Source organism: Acartia tonsa, chromosome 8 (assembly GCF_053477335.1).
Source record: "Acartia tonsa isolate MP-2025a chromosome 8, ASM5347733v1, whole genome shotgun sequence".
NCBI classification, from domain to species: Eukaryota; Metazoa; Arthropoda; class Copepoda; order Calanoida; family Acartiidae; genus Acartia; species Acartia tonsa.
In genome coordinates this window covers 25,181,068-25,197,209 of record NC_137267.1, presented here as the reverse complement: position 1 = coordinate 25,197,209, position 16,142 = coordinate 25,181,068, and the positions used below count along the sequence as shown (strand labels likewise).

At 28.8% G+C, this 16,142-nt stretch overlaps 1 protein-coding gene across 4 annotated transcripts in view; it reads left to right on the top strand.

The window, feature by feature from the left end:
* The first annotated feature begins 350 nt into the window (after positions 1–350).
* The window catches only part of mub (poly(rC)-binding protein mub), a 128,333-nt gene continuing 112,541 nt past the window's right edge, over positions 351–16,142 (top strand). For all 4 annotated transcript variants that reach the window (XM_080169675.1, XM_080169673.1, XM_080169674.1 and 1 more), the window contains exon 1: positions 351–382. The gene's annotated coding sequence lies outside the window, so the exon portion shown is untranslated. The remainder of the gene's footprint in view (positions 383–16,142) is intronic.

Below are 16,142 nucleotides of genomic sequence, written 5' to 3'. Positions count from 1 at the left end.
GTTTAATTGCCTTTTGCAAATTCTTATAATTGCAAAATTAGTTTTGGTTGCATGGTAAAAACTTCAAAAGAATAAGATGAAGGGGGGATGCTAAGAGGAGAGAGGAGATTTATCTGAGAAAAAGGGAAATAAGAGGCTGTATACAATGTAAGGTGGCAGGGGATGGGGGGATGTTGGCCTCCCTGAATGCATCATCAGAATGGAAGGACTTAAATCCGGGGGGAATAATTTCCAAGAGCCGGGGGCGTGAGCAAAGCGTTTCGAGTGGAAGAGGGACAATTGTAAAAGGGGAGATAAAGGGGGTTGAGAGAATAAAAGTTTCCGAGGGGAGTGGAGGGCTTATTGAGAGGCTTCAGTCATAATAGATCTTCCAAACTCGGAGGTGAGACCTTTAACAAAGATCCTTTCACGGGCCTGCAATCCTAAGGGAAGGGTTCCATCATTACTATAGACAGCCCATTATTGGCAATTTTATTTTTGGGTTAACATTTTAAGCACGCTTCGCGCGCATTACGTGAGATTGTGCAATTTTTGCGTACGTTTTCCCGGATTATTCATAAATTTTAGGAAAAGAACAAAGTGTTAAATGATAACATCCCACTCCGAGTTTCATATATTCTTGTTTTTATATCAAATAAAAAGTTTGGAACTAAGGTTTTTGATAAAAATTATCTACGAGTGTACGTGATTTTGTCTTCTGCTTCACACAGTAAGTAATTTTTATTTATTTATATGAAATGCTATATTTTTTGTATAAATCATTGTATAATATTATATTTTTTCTTAAAATTTGTTCGGCAAGTTTTTGTATATTTATGACATATATGTATTTTAATCTTTTAAACAACATTATTTTGTTTAAACTTATAAAATATTTTGCTTCTTTAACATTAAAAGTTTCAACTTTAAAATGACCATCGCGATTTTTTGCTTTGATTCAATGTATGTTTTCATTTATGTTTGTAATCTTAAATATTTTGAAGTTGAAAAACTTTTAATGCATATTAACTATAAAGGCTAATATGTATAAAATAACCCTTTAGTATCCTTGTGTTATTGTTAGAAACAGCTGATTTTATCCTATATATTTTCATTGACTCAAGTTCTGTACTCTATCTAACTCTCTCAGTTTGAGTATATTGAAGAAAATTACATCATATTATGCTACTTTTCATTATATTTCCGTACATTATGTCATACAAAATATGTGTAGGCTTAGAGTTAGTCATAACTGTATCATATCTTTTAATATTTTGTCGTGTTATCATGATTGACATCTCGATTGTTTGTCATCCATGACCACTTTATTTAATGCAAAATAAATATATAAACCATTGAATAAATGATGCCATAGAGAACTCTATTACAGAAAATTAATTCTTAACTGGTTTTATATAAAAATGATTCATTTACTAACTTTAAAGTAAATGGATATTTAAAACTCAAAGTTTTAAATGATCTTACTTAGTACATGCAAAAAAAAATACACTTCAATGGTCATAATGCATATCAAATAGAAGTAAAACGCATATAAAAGTATGATTTTGAACATTATTATAATGAAGATTTTTTTCTCTTAAAAAAAAATATATTTCGTTATGAAGCAGCAGTAGTTACTAATTTTAAATGTTATGTTGAGATAGATTTATAACTGTTGAAAATGATTTTCAAAGTCCTCTTTTTAACCATGTACATAAATCCAATAAAATATTATGCTTTAAATTAATGTTAGAAATCAAAGGCTTAAATATGTAATTTGACTTACTTGTTTATTGTAGGTTTTTGAACCCTTTAAACAATATGTTTTTTTGTTTTTATAAATCCTTATCTTCAATTTATTCTATTGAATAATAAGTGGGAAAATGTTCTAGTAAGCAAAAGATTTGGATCTTGCAATGTGCCCAAAATCAACCAGTTTCAGCTCTTAGAGGAAATGATATTAAAGGTTGGAAAAATAATGTGAAATAGCCGTAGTAATTTAGCTAACTGTTCCTCTGGTATTTTGATATAAACCATTACTTGTCAATATTAGTCAAATTAACCTTTGTATTATAATATTTCAAACCATATCAATACTGTAAGATACGTGATAGTAGCAATAAGAGTATATAGGTGCAGCTCAATTTTATGGCTGTCGCTTCAGATAAAGATCGTCCAATCAAAGGGTAGAATGACTGTAAAAGTTGGTAAATATGGTGCTTAGAAACCATCTAAAAGGTCTAAAATTATTACTTCTCTTATAATACTCTTAATAAGTTATTTCTAAACCAGTCAATGTGTACTCCTTGCAAGTATATGATTTCTGAATCAGCCATTTCTGAAGAATTATTCATTGTTCAATGATAAAATAACATGATAACATAATGAGTTCTTAAGTGTTCATTATATTAGTTAGGTATTATTTATCACGAAGTAAAATAATTCATAGAAGTTGATAGAATTTACATTTTTCAGTTTTTTTTCTTTTTTATATTTTTAAAGTTTCATATGTGCAAAAATAACAAATTAAGTATTTGATACTTTAATGTATATTCTGATGAACATAATTCCAAAATATCCTTTCTTCTAATTTAACAGCAGTTTGAACTAAGAAAGGTGTTTGATATATATAAATAAAAATTAGAAAAACAACATGTATTAATTAGAAGAGTAGGATTTGCTGTAATACTTGGGGTTTCATTGCTCGATAGGCAACTTGACAGGACAAATTGACAATGTTTGGGATAAAAGAATATGTGAGAAAATAGGCCATTGATTAATATTATAGTGTTTTTTTTTGCATGCAACTTGTTTTTTTTTACATAAAATGAATATAGTTTTCTGTATATCCCTTTCCCTAAAATTATAATTGCATGAAATAAATTAAATGGTATTATCTCCTTCCTGAAGCTACCTATTAATAATTGAAAGGTAATTAAATTACACAAATTAAATAGGTACAAAGCTTCTGTGTAGATTAAAAATTAATTCATAGAGCCTGATGCAAAATTTTACTTAAATTGAAAGGATAAAATAATGTTTTCATTGAAAATTAAAACCAGAAAAACTACAAACACATACAGCTTTATTTAACAAATTACTTGAGAAAATCAAACTCTTATCTGCTGTTTTAGATTTCTTTCTGGACACTCCAAAAACTTAACGGAAGAACAATCCGATTAAATAAAAGTTCATTTGTTGAATAAAATTAAAAATTTGGGTCAATTTTTGCTTTAAAATTTTTGTTGTTAAAACCAATTTTTCGATTCATTTCCCTTTTTAACTATTTGTTGTTTGTATATAAGTTCAGTACATATAACATATCAAAATACATATTCCAAAACTAGCTAAGCAGAGATTTTGACAATATAGATCTAAAAAAAATGTTAAAACATGATAGGCAAAGATTTAAGAGAAAAAGTATGTTTTTAGATTAAAGGAGAATGAAATATGTTGTTAGTTAGGTTACTTATTTTCTGATGCTCTTTTAATCTTCTATAAAATGGAAATTTGATCGGTGTACTTAAGATAGCTAGATCTTAAATAAAATAGTAAGTTTTCTATTTTATTTTATAGGATTTTTATCCCTATCAATGAATCGAACACAATTTTCCAACCATCTACTTTAAACTCAACCAATGAGTCCTTACAAAACAGCGTAAAACATGAAAGTTTAGTTTTTTAGTATTTTAGATAACAAGACCGAAAATTTGTTTACATTTTATGAAATTTTAGTAAACATAAAATATTCTACAGGTTTTTGCGAAATTTTTTAAAAATTGCAAATTTTTATTGTGCAAAATAAATTGAACATTTAAACTCCACCATAATCTCTCTCTCTCTCTCTCTCTCTCTCTCTCTCTCTCTCTCTCTCTCTCTCTCTCTCTCTCTGTCTCTCTCTCTCCCTCTCTCTCTCTGTCTCTCTCTCTCCTTCTCTCTCTCTCTTTCATTCTCTCTCTCTTATACAATCAGTCAACCTAAATTAGTCCTTTGATCTTCTACAAAATAAAGAGAGAGAAAGATTGAGGGAGTGAGCTACAAATATCAGGGAGGGGACATTGGACTATAAATCATTCTGGTACCCAAAGTTTTAAAAATCCTGATTGGTTGGTATAAGCTAATTATTCAAGCAATATTTTTAATCTACAATAGGGGGTATTTTGTTTCTCGTAATGTTGTTTTTTTAACGTCTTATCCTACTTATCCCTTATTCTACTTCAGATTTTTAGATTGTGATATTGATTTTCAAAATTACTTTCATAAAGATCTAAATAAAATCTTTTATTGCATCTTACTTTTTAAACATTTAAAAAAGCTCTATATTATTACAAAACATGTTTTACCTTCTTATAATTATTATCAATGGAGAAAAATTTAATGGTAATTTGACTGATGAAAAGTTTAAGGAAAAAAACAGTTTCGTTCGAACTCTATTAGTTTTTAGTATAATTTATGTTTCTAAAAGTAAACAGTTAAAACTAATATAGTTTGTTTCATCAAATTCCCTTTGAATAATTTGAATCAAACATTATTTATTACAAAGTTGCTTTTTAGAAAAATCTTTTCAATATTTGATTATTAATGCAAATTTGAATATCTGATATTCTTTCAATATACAATAATTGAAATTATGTTCGTATGCAACTAAAGAACCCACCCTCACGAGTAAAAAAAATGCTTTGTTTCTTAAAAGCCTTTCCAAATATGTCGACAAAGATAAATATTTCAAATTTGAAAAAAACTACAGAAAAAGGTTAAAATAGGTTAAAGATAAAATTACAGTGTAAAGAATTATCTTGTTAAAAAAAGTTACTTGTTAAGCAGTGTCTATATATAAACATGGGTGTAAGGAAAAAAAGTACAGTTAAAAAAATTAGAAAAAGTGTAAGTATTAGAGTAAAACAAAAGAGGGGTTAAATAACTATATGTCTCCATCTCGTGGACCCTGTGCCGACTTTTAATTGGGTCTTTTAATATAATATCATTGCCAATCGCATCTAAATTGTTAAAACAGCCAATTCACTACAAAAGAGTAGAAAGCAATTTGCTAGCAGACGAAAAAGGTTCCAAAGACCGGGGCCAGGTAGTTGTCTGTGATATACATATATAATTATTACATTTACTGCATAAGTTTTGAATAAGTCAATTTTTGAATTCATCAATTATTCAAAAACGATAACTACACAAACATTCATGGCGGATAAAACTGACTTTCAATATTTCTAAAATATACATATGTTATTGGAATAAACATCTCTTTATAAAAATTAGATGAATTTTTCAATCTAAAATAGCTTCAAAAACCAATTTTAAACCTACTTTTGTATCACCTTTTCTTCGTCTATACATATTAAATAAGTATAAAAGAAAAAAGCTAGTTGGATAGAAAGATAAAGAAAGAGATAGAGAAATAAAGAGAGGATATAGAGAGTCTGGCAAAAGGGATAATCTAGTTAAAAGTTGGATCTTCTTTTCCCTTGTTAGATATCTAAATCTATCCATACACATAGAAACGGTAAATTTTTCAGAAGAAAAAGAACATTTTCGAATATTTTCTTTTCTTTTTGTATTGTTTCATTTTCCTTTTAACATCTTTAAACTAAAATTTAAAAAATAAGATTTTTAACCAACCTTTTTTGTTATACCATATTATTAACATAATTTCTTTAAAGAATTGTTTGTTCTGTTTTACTATATTTTTTAAAATCACGTAATTTTAAAATACTTTGTATATTGATGTAGATGTTTTTAATTTAGGTACTTATATAAAAAGTTTTACTTTATTTATAATCGTTTTGTAAAGATTAAAATTGAACTTTTGGTATTAAATTAAAAACCATGTTTCTGTTTGAAATCTGAATATAAATAAGAGTATATAAAGAATGTACAGCAAAAAAATGAAAAATGAAGTTATTCTATCAAATCTGTATTTGTCACAATATGTATCATATTCATAACATTACTGGCGATAATGTATCAGCAATGATCACTTTAATTAATGTGATGTATTCGATATAATACTGCCATTGATGATATTAAGCCAGGGATGAACACTTTTAGTAAATGGTAATTAGTAGGCATAATTTTGACCATAAAAAGTGTATAACGTCAAGGAACTTTTGATACATATAAATTTAATTGATTGGAATTGGTTTTTAAGTTAATTCTATTCCATAGAGCGTAGACATTAATTAGTGTAGATATATAGGCACTCTAGTAATTAGTTACAAGTAGCTCTGTTCTAACAGTATAACCAAAAATATGTGCTGTTATTATAAAAACATAAGACACAAGTATTATTGTTGAATTTTGGCAATTAAATCAATTTTTTTAAAGATAAACATTTTAGCATAAACCAAAAACCACAATTTCGATAAGCCTGAAACTCAATAAAGTTTTGCTTAACTTGATAGCAGCAAATTTTTTATAATGAAAAAACAATTATAAAATAAATTCGTTTTGTGAAAACAAACTTCAATGTTGTTACTAAAAGTCATCCTTTTTAATGACCCCTTTTATCTTTTAAATTACATTGGATTGACTAGATTAATGTTGATAAAATCAAGGATGATACTTGTCCATCAAAATTAATCTCATTTTAAGTATCTAGGCCATGGGTGGGCGGTGCGGTGGGTCACCCATCCAAGAAACATAGCACTATAAAACCACCATTGAATAATAGGAATGTATAGAATCGTCACTTCAGCTCGTATAGACATGGGATAAAGCCATTTATTACAATTAGCACTAGAATTTTAAAAAAAGTCTCTATCCCTTTTACCCTTTTATACTTGGTAGGTTAGAACTATTTGTTATTTTATAAGAGTTTAAATCTATTTATTTCCATTCAAATGTATCTTTAGTCAGATATTTTGTATCTTTGGGCTCAACACTTAAAATCTTTAAATATTTTTCCAGTAAATTAAATGCTAAAAAAATGACGTTAATTATGTTTAATATGAAAGTAATTGATCATATAACGCAGTTAAAATATGAAGAATTAAAATAGCGCTAGATTTATTATAAGTTTTAGGCATTTGTAAACATTTTTGTAAAAAGACATAGTTTTAAGGTTCGAGCTTTGGTTTCTTAGTAAGATAAATTATCTATTTTATCCACATTAGTACAGAGAGAGAGAGAGAGAGAGAGAGAGAGAAGTAGATAGATTAGATATAGATAGAAAGAGAGAGAGAGAGGGGGGGGGGAAGAAAAATCGAGTGAGAGAGGAGGAGCAAATACATTAAATCTTTTACAACTTCTAGTATTTTATAACATTTTAGTACTTCTTAAAAGCATTTTGAATTTTCACTTATAGTTAGGGTTCGATCAAAATTAATAAATTTTCCAAAAACAAATAAAATATAAGTAAGTATAGTAAAAATGTGTTAAACCAGTCTAATTTTATGCCGTTATTATATGAATCTAAGACCCTAGTCATGACCTTTGGAATTTATATATGCCCATAATTTGACAGAATTTACAAATTTTGTAAAGACAGATAGTTGAATTAAAAGAATTACGCTAATACCCATGTCGATAATTTTAGAGGAAGGAAAGAGTTGTAGATTTCTTGTAACCAATTGCGTGCAGGCGGGAGAATGGTGTCAACATCCCCTAAAAACATCGTTTGGGCCACCTCAGCCTTTTTTACATCCCCCTAGTGAATCACTCTGCACGCCATAGCTTGTAACTAGGAGCTTTTTTTTATTGTCATATACTAAGAATATATGTTCATCTTTGGTCAGGGTAATCTCCTCCAAAAATTATTCGTCCATCAACAATAGCAGCTTAGTAAATACCAAAAATGCATAAACTTTATCATTTGCAAAAACTTCAGCCGTTTATATTCATAGACAAAAAATCGCATAGCTGGACAGAAAGACAAAAAGACGTTCTGTAAGATAAACAAAGTTAGTTATAGAGTAGTTGCACCAATAAAAATAAATATAAAATGTGGGGGGGGGGGGGGGACTTGAGATATTTCTACTTGAACTATATAACTCTGTCTATAGGAAATGCTGCCAAAAAATTACATCATGCATAATTTATTATTACATACACCACAAGAATATACGAGGAAGTAAATAGATAATTCAGCACTGGCTAGTTTCAACAAAAACAAAAGCATAATTGAAACTACTTTTTAATTACTAAATCGGAATGTATGCTTGTATGTCCAATAAGCTATTGTGATTACCTGGACTGATTTCAGCATAGTTTTCGCCCTGGGGAAGTTTTAGGCTATTCTAAGAATGGAATTTTAAGTTTATTGAAGAATATTCAATTTACCTGATGGATATACTGTTAGGGTCACACTCATGCAATCACAAAAAAAATAAAAAGCAACAATTATAATTATAATTATTAAAATGTAATTATAATTATTAAAATGTAACAAGAAATCTATAACTCTTTCTTTCCTCCAATATTAGCCAAGTAAACTTGATACAAACCAGTCATGCGCCATGAAAAAAAAACATTTCTATGTATTTAAATTGTCCACGGAATTGTACATAAAAATTAGGGAATATATTTTTAATATGCCTATCCCAAAGATCAGAAAGAGATAAAATAAATCATGGTCTGCTGTGCAGTGACAATAATTCCCCTGGGTGACAAATATTCATCTGACAAATACTCCCAAATGACAAATAATCCTCGGACAAATGCCCCCCTCGATGATGTTGGTTGATAAAGTATGTTTTTTGGCAATAATTATTCAATATTTATTCGGTACTTTAATATAAGATTAATGTTTTATATGTAACATTTAGTATATTAAAACTGATAAGAAAAAAATTGCTTGGCATTGTTGATCAAAATGTGTTATATAGATAGATGCATGGTATTTCTAGCATGAGAAATGCCTTGATTCATAAACACATGAAATTCATTACCACGCACAGTAATGAGACCTTCAGACAAAGGTTGATCTTTAAAAGTCAAACTTTGGTCTATTTTATAGGTAAACTATTGATATTTTTATCACATTTTCTCTGTCTTGTTGAAAAAGAATATTTTTTTTCGAATCAAGCTAAAAGTAAGAAATAAAGCCTCTTAAGCTATATTTATAGTCGCCAAACGGTATACTTAGTTGTAGAATTTAGAATCAGCGATGCACAAAATGGCTTTTCTCGCGCATCTCGGTTTCGTAGCATTATGGCTGTTTCAGACCATAGACGTCCAAGGGGGGGGGGGGGTAAAGGGGTGATTACCCCCCCAAATGAATTTGGGTGTGCCGTAGAAGGATGTACTATTTGGCAGTTAGCAGTCTGTAAAGATATTAAAAAAGGATTTGCGTATTATTTTTGACTTGATCCTTTTATATGCATATGAAAAGAAGAAAAAAATACATTTTTTTTTTGGAAATACTTGCCAAATATAGTTAACCTTGCATGGATTCATTGTTGAGGCTATGAAAATAAAAGAATAGTGTCATTGTTGGGTATAGTCCCTTTCGTGGCAACGCACCTTAAGGGCGATTCTTCGTATTTTTCACAGTAACTTTTCTCCCATTTCTAGCCCCTTCGGGGGGCTCTAACCCTGTGGGGCAATTACCTAACCTAATATAACCTAACCTAACCTAAAATAAACTATAAAAAGCCATTTTAAAAATATGACGAATCGCCCCTTAAGGGGCGTTGCCACGAAAGGGACTATTCTCCCATTGTTTTTTAACTTTGTAAAATTGTTTTAAAATATTATTAATTTCAAAATTTGGTAAGTAAAACATAAATTTAAAGAAATATTTTTCTAGTATGTATTCGATACCGATTATTATCCGTATAAAAACATGATCTCATCCCTTCTTAAAAATACTGTATAGCATCGTATTACAGACAATTATTAACGAATAATAAAATAAAAATCATAAAATTTATACCAATACGGATTTTTTTCCATAATTTTTCATTTGATATCCGTGGTAAGCTGGCTATAATACTATGTGATATTAACTATTCCATTTATAAGAATTTAAATTTTTGACCCGATATTTTGTTCAATAGGTAGAGAGAGAAAAATAGGACAGACAAAGGTTTAAATAAGAAAAATTTAAAATACAGTACGGAAAATGCTAATATTTGTCTTTACTGTTCTTCTATCTATTAATGCGACTCAAAAGACAAGTAAATAGCTTGCCCTATTAGAAAATTCGTCTTGGTTAGCAGATAAATTTTAAACTTAGACTAAAAGAAGCATGCAACCTTATTAGTTTTGAATTTTAAAGGCTTTGTTTTCAAATTAGCAGGTGAATGGAAAAGTCTAAAGCTGTCATAAATGCAAACTTATTACAACAGCTTCAAAATTTTATGAAATTTTTCAAATAATTGACTTTACTCCTAGACCTCTTAATTTAGTTTTAAGATTTTTATAAAATAGAGGTTTGGGTATTTTCGAAGGGATTAAACGATCATACTGGACACACATCTATTTACTTACATCCAGTTACTTTGCTTTGTAGAATTAATCTTAGAATCTGAATTGCCATGGTTTCTTTTGTTGATATAAAACACTTTCCTATTATGTATTTGTCAAATTAAATCTTTATATTTAATTCCTGAAAAAAAAATCTTAATGCAAAAGAATGAAAACAATAAATTGAAGTTAACATAATTTCTTTAGACATCCAGAAAAAATGCGCCAGGATAAATAACTTGATTTAGAATTAATTCAGACATTAAGCTTTCTATAATGAGTTTATCTTACAAAATTTATTGCTATAGAATAGCTATAAAGTAAGGCCTAAAGATGTTTTATAACAGCAAAATCACATTACATGTGTTGTTTGGCTCTATAAATCTGAATTGTAATAAAACATAATTAAATTACTTTAGAAAGCATATTTATAGAGTATCATATATTCAGATTGTATGTGAATATTTATGTATTTCACAACTATCTTGAGCCAAAATTAGGCTATGGGAATTTTATAAAATTAGGATGTCTATGTGCGCTAATAAATTTAATGGGATTTTAATCTAAAATCCTTTGCATTAACGCTTACAAAAGCCTAACCTCTGTGTAGGGCTATTGTAGCCTTACTATAATATACATTATTAAGCCTCACTTAGGCTATCAACTTAACTTTACTTTTCTGTCCGTCCATCCACATGTTTGTATGCTACAATGTGAAGGTAATATTTTACTATTTTTCTTGATTTAACAACTTCCCAATTTTAAAAATAAAAGTATACTAAATTTTCTGAATCAAGCTATAATTAACTTCCTATACTGCTTAACTAGTGTACAAACTTTTTCTGTATTATTAAGGCTACCTTATTAAAATCTTAAGACCTTTGTGGAAGGGCGTGAACTGTAGAGTGTATATAATGGGATAGATGCATGCATATCATGAACTTAAGAAGAGACAAAATTGGAAATTTTCTCATAGCTTACAGTAAAATCAGACAATGTTTTAAGTTATTTTTCAAAACACACACTTTTTAACTACATATTATTTTTGAAAAAATATTTCTATGTACAACTCATACAACTTAAAAATTAACGTACCAATGATGATACACAAAATTACGCTTTTGGAGATTACAATTAGTAGCTGAAATGTTTGGACACTGAACTTGATGTACCAACCAATCAAAATTCAATGAAATTACCCAAAGTTATTAAGCCAACGAATAAGAAAATGTTACTATAAACACTTGGGGACTAGTGTAATAAACAGCCCAGAATTCTAAGACAATTTTTAGTTTACTTATACATTTATCCTTGAAATTACAAATATATGCATACATATTACATATATATAATACAATATACATGCATAGATATTACATATATCTTTCATTCAATTTATTGCGCCAACATAACATATTCGATTCTGCATTCAAAGTGGGAAAAAACATCTTTGTAGTTTTTATAGCAAAGCTACTTTGCAAAATGCTTCAAAAGGCAAAATGGTATTAGGACGTTATTAAATACTGCAATATATTACACATAAGACTTTAAAAAATCCTGAATGTTAAGAAGGCAGTCATGCTAAGCATTACAGAATTAGACTGAGATCTTGGATCTAAAAATGGATCTAGAAGATATGTGGATATACTAACAGTGGAAATTAGGTTGCTTACAACACCATTTATTGGTCAGTTCGTTCATCCATTAGGATGGGAGGGGATGGCGTAAGGGGGGTAGGTGGAAGGATTGTTATTATAGTCAGCTCTAAGTTTCACTTCATGTTCTGGTGTAAAATTCAAGTGATAACATATCCAAGCCAACAAAAAAAATAGAGCAAGCTATCTTATGATATATAAAATTGTAAAAGTCTAATGCTTTTGAAAGTAATAGTCCTTGTCACTTTTGTTTTTGCATGTACAACAAATTACAATTGACACTATCTCATAAATTACCATAGATAAGGGGCAGGTAGGTGTCTAAATATGCTATGGAAAGCCGGAACAAAAAAGTGTTCAATTTGAATAAAACACAATTAGAACCTCTTTATGATGGATACATAGCAATGCAGATTTTTTTTTACTTTTAAAAACAAGGATAGCATATCCATAAGTACCGTAGCATATAATATCATGGATTGATAAACGGACAAAGTAGGTTATAGAGCAGAGAGTGAAAACAGATGTTAAATATGTATAAAATCACGAAACTATCTATATATAAATTTCACATTGTATGGCTTAGTAGCATAACCGCTTAACCGCCAGACCAAATGAATTATTTTGCAAAAATTTCAGCTGGCTATCTTGAATATCAGCTGACAAATTCATGTTTTCCCCATTCCGTTTGTTACAGTTAGACGGATGGATAATTCGAATTACAGAGTGGTTTTGCAAATTGCTACTAAGAATAAATAATAAGAAGAATAATTTGGTGCAAGGACGTGAAATACAGATTTTCTTCATTTAAAAACAAATTTTTCAATTTTTCGCTATTGTCAAAAAGATGTACACTTTTGCTCGTCAAGGAAATAGAACAAATATACGAGAAAAAAATCATTAGCATTAGCTAAGTGGCTAACTTGTTTATCCTGCGGGGTTTTTTTAAATCATACTTGGTCTAACTTAACCAACATAGATACTTTTAAAGTAATAGTTTCTAGTTTTCCTTTTATATCTAATTTAGATCTCGCTTATTACTGAACCGATTGAGTTTTCCTTTTTAGGTAAGCTTTTTATGGTTCATTGGATGGTTTTATGCACTTCCCTCCCGCATTCAATGCAGAGTCTCTACTAGGGGGGCAGACGTTTCTATAGACTGTAAAGCATTCAATGAAATTGGGCATTGCTGACATAATAAATACAAAAATATCGATATTTTAATGATTGAATGATTTAATAATTACTTCTATATAATAACTAGATGAAATGTTGTATAATTAATTTTCACGATTTCTGTCCCTGCAGCCAAAACCCGCTCATTTTTCTCGCGTGACTTAGTGACTTGAAAGCGCGGAAAAATTACAACAAAATGAAATATGTTCTCTTTTCTTGGAGTTAATAAGAATAAGACTTGGACACAAAAGCTTTACAAATGAGAACTACAGTTTAAATTTACAAATATTCAATTAAAGACATGATAAATGTTTTTATGGTATCTTAATCATCGCGGTTTACAACTGGTTTGTATCTGGTGGAAATAATTCGATCAGAAGCTGCTATTGTAGTTAATGGAAGTTTTTATGATAAAGAAAAACATTGTATACGGTTTACACTGATTTAAAGCAATAACTAATAACTTTTAGATTACTTTTCTATTTAACTATCGAGCTGTATTTTGAGAGAAAAATTAATTTATCTTAAATTGACCTATCCTTGACGAAAGTAAATATATATGTATATAATATATTTGTGTACGTACTTTTAATCTTCTCTTTCATTTGATATCTCTTTATCTATCTCTTTTATCTCATAACAATACGAGGCAAGAAGGAAAAGATTAACTAGCCTTTCTCTTTCCTTCTCTCTCTCTTTCTCATTTTTTTTTTCTCTTCCTCTCTCATTTTCTCTCTCTCTCTCTCTCTCTCTCTCTCTCTCTCTCTCTCCCTCTCTCTCTCCCTCTCCCCCCTCTATCTCTCTCTCTCTCCCTCCTTCCCTCTTTCTCATTCTCTAAACACGTCTATTTATCTTTATAATAATAACAGCGTAGATACTCTATATCAATTATTTTTCTTGCTTCGATGTATTAATTTTTACATTCTGTAATTGTCATAAAGATAATACAGAAAATAATACCGTAATAAAGTTTCAAAGCAATTCGCAAAACTGAAACTAAATATTTATCTTGGGGACTTTGACTATATTTATCCCTGTCTAAACTCACAAACACAAATATCCGCACAAATTCGCCAACACAAAAGGAAAATGAGATTTTTGCCGTGCGAACGGATACAGACAATTATTCTTTAAAAATGGTAAAATAAACTCGTTTTTTTTATTTACTTGTTAGTCATTTGCTAATTTTTTCTCATAAGACTTTAATTTTTTGTCTTCTATGATTTTTAATGATTTATAGTCAGGGCCACTACTTCCGTCACAACTCTCCCATTAGAACAAGTTTAAAGACTATATATAACATCATTTTATTTTCCATAAAACTTTAAAGTCATATAGTGATACTTTTTATTGGTTTGGATACAATACCTGCGCTTCTGACAGAATAATTTTCCTTGTTTGTTTCAATAATTATCCTTTAAGCTGAGCAAAGGTCGCTATGTGCCAAATTTTGAGAGTTGTAAATGAAAGTTTTGACCTTAACAGCGTGTTTAACACCCACCCCTCGCCTTTTCTCATTGTATTTTTGTCGGGGACAGGGAAAGAATTTATAAAATATTAACGGGAAGGTGATGCGTTCGAACCTAGACTAAAAATTTAAAATTTTAAATTGAAGATGATATCGTTATGTGACATTAATAGTAAGAAAAATATTAGCACATTAATTCATTACCATTCACAGTTGGGACTTCCAGACAATGGTTTGTTTATAGTTCTTTGTATTATTTCAATAATCTTTTTAAGCTGACATACATATACGAAAGTTATTCAAATTAATGTCGTTGAATATTCAATTATGATTTTTTATTATTATAATTATTGTTTCATATTCATTTTACAAAATCTATGAAAATTAGACGAATTTACTACTAAAAGTGAAATATTTAATAAACAGAAAGGTATTTGTTTCTGAAGTTTATAGGTTACCCCCTCAAAAATATTTTTGTTGAAATTTCGATGGCTGATATCAAGTAGACTGATATTGTACGTAAGTTAAAAAATACAAGTACAAATAAACAAAACAATGACTTAAAAAAATTAATTTGTTTTTAAATATCTTTGTTCCGTAAATATTAGACTAATGAAATTTTTAAAATTATACATTTAAGGTTGAGTAAACCCCCAATAAGTCCTGTAAAAACCGGACCCTGAATTAGGCCTCCATCAAAATTTCCCTTAAAATTTCAAGTTAAAATGTGAATAGTTACATATCAGTTATTATGTCCTAAAACTCGTAGTTGACATTATCTTGAAATATCTTTAACAAATTTACTGCTAAATTTTCTTTAGTTTTATCTTGTTTTACAAGAAATAGTATGGCCAATAAAAGCGCAGCTTTGAAAAAAATGCCTAAATAAAAATATAAATATTAAAAAAAATTAAATTAAAAAAAGGACCATTGTGTTTATTTGTTGCAAACTTTATATTATGTTATAAAGTTTTTTATTTGGTAGGTTTGTCAGTATATTTTATGAGAAAGATTAGTTGATTTTAAATGGATTATGTTTTAAAGAAAAAAGAGAAAATGTTTCTAATGTTGCCTTGGTATCATAATAAACTGACCTACCGTGAAAAATATTGACTTATACAAAATTTTCACTTCAAAAAAAAAAATAAATTCCTTTTGTCAAACCTAAAATTTTAATAGATTTTACAAGGGAAAAAAGAAAATTTATTGTCAAATTGTAGGATGTTGAGTGCAACTTTATTTTTGACGATTTTCCAAATTGTTAAAAATGTACAAAAATACATTTAATTTAAAAATAATAAATCGTATTATTCCCAGTGTTTTATATAGATAACAAGTTTTGGGTCAGTTTTTTTCCATTGGAGATTTCTTTAAAAATTAAGTTGATTTATAATTTTGGCCGTTTGTATGATTACCTGCTATTTGAGATTCCTTGCTTGCTTTAAATT